Here is a 2299-nt window from a genome sequence, read left to right as displayed (position 1 = left end):
TTGCCCCCTCCTACCTTCTATCGTTGCAGGGTGATTTCTTATTTTTCTTCCTAGTTGTAGAGCTTCTGTTCCTTTAGATCCCAGGAAACTTTGCTTGCTGTTTGCTCTGAGTTTCTGTCACAACTTTGATTTGGTCACAAGAGAGATGAACGAAGCCTCTTGAGCAAATTACTTTTTAAAGTCTTTTATCCTTTATATTAATTCATCTGCTTTATATTTTCAACAAAATGATTTAATCTATCCACACTATTTTCAATGAAGCCATATTCATTTAAAAGTATTTTAAGAATACAAAATATTTCCACAGATATACATGGTACATCTTATCTTTTAAAGACTAAATTTGAAAAACTAACAAGCTTTCCTCAGCTATTTCGAAAATACATTGCCTCTAAATACCAGTCTTCAAGTTCTCAGAATTCATATACAGTCATCACTACAGCCCAAGATACATATTCAGCATTTTATAGTCTATGCACAGTATAGTTATAAAGTCTTTGTACACTATGTGTAGTTTTTGAAATATATGAGGTCGACAAAAATAATTTAATAAATTATATTTTTAAATAATTTATTTAGCACAAATTATGCTAATTATTTTTAAATTATTCAGAATAATTTAAAGATTTTAGTGTGCTTCAGCATCATCTTTTTGAACATTACGTATTGACATGAACATGAATGTTCATAGAAGCTATAGGAAATACTATTAAAAGCATAACGTGGAAAACTAAATTTAAAAAAAAAGTTATCTTCCGTATTTGAAATTCATTTTGATTGAGATTTTCTTTGCAAATATGAAGTTTTTTATAATTAAAAATATTTAACTATTTGATTGTCTCAATTGCTTGCACTCTGAGTAAACTGGAGTTTTATGTGTTTTCACTAAACAGTGAATTAGGAGAGAGAGAATGCATTCATAATGACTAAGAATTGGCATTTGTTAAAGTTAAAAACAGTGATTTATAAGTTGATTGTTCACTTTATTTTTCAGTTTCTCACTATTAAAATCTAAGGGCTAGATTTTTAGATTGATGCATTTAAAAAATTTTTTAAATTTAATTAAAAATATGTTCTGCATTTTTTGTAGTTAAGAGATAAGTGCAGATATTTCACTAAGATATATTATTTATTTTATTTTGTTTTATTTTTATTTTTTGTTTTTATTATGGTGACATTGGTTAACGAAATCAATAAGTTTTAGGTGTACAATTCAACAGTAATATTATTTATTTAAAATGTCATAAATTATATAGAATAAAATATCAGAGAAATGTGTTGAATAAATGTAGTAATAGTTCATATTGATAACTTTAATGAATAATTAATATATTTACCAATGTTTATTAAGCCCTTACTAAGTGCCCCTTATAGTTTTAGAATTTTATCTGATTATTTCATTTTAATTATCATAGCCCTCTGATATATCTTTATTTTACAGATAAAGACATTGAGTCTCAGAATATTAATTTATACATGTCAGGAAACTAGTATATGACAGGAATAATTTTGAACAGGTCTCTAACTTCCCCATCTGTGAATATGCATATGTTTATATGTATTCGTGTGTGTGTCTATCTGAATATACAAGTCTCTATTATTTTTACTTGTATTAAAAAAGGAAACTGGAAATATTTTCCTTTCTCTAGTATCTAATGTAAAATTTACATAATTTTTAAGAGTTTTCAAAAACATTGGTGCATATAGTCACATTATGCATCTCATGAGTACATTTATGTTTTTATAGTTGTTTTGCCTCCTTGAAGGAATATTGTTATTTGATATTTTGATAGAAGTGTGTTTTCCTCTAACACAAAGGTATGAAAAAAGTTTGAAAGTTCAAACTACCTCTGAGTGGCCAAGAAATCAAGTCTAGACATGCCATAAAACATACTAAATAACTCACAAATAGCAGTTTTAAGTTTCTTTAGTTTTGAAAAAATTTTTAATAGACTTTGTTTTTCAGAACAGTTTTAGATTCATAGCAAAACTGAATAGAAAGTACAAAAAGTTCCCATATGTCCCTGCCCCTGACATGCAGAGGCTCCCCCACTGACATCCGGCTACTAAATGATATATTTGTTACAATCAGTAAACCAACATTGTCACATCATTATCACCCAACATCCATAGTTTACATTAGGGTTCACTCTCGGTATTGTACATTCAATGGGTATGGACAAATGTATAATATGTATCCACCATTATAGTATCCTACAGAGTAGTTTCACTGTCCTAAAAAGTCATCCCTCTCTCCCCCATAATCCCTAACAACCACTGATATTTTTACTATCTCAAT

The sequence above is a fragment of the Pteropus vampyrus genome, unplaced genomic scaffold, assembly GCF_000151845.1.
Source record: "Pteropus vampyrus isolate Shadow unplaced genomic scaffold, Pvam_2.0 Scaffold55, whole genome shotgun sequence".
Lineage (NCBI taxonomy): Eukaryota > Metazoa > Chordata > Mammalia > Chiroptera > Pteropodidae > Pteropus > Pteropus vampyrus.
This window is presented reverse-complemented; position numbering follows the sequence as displayed.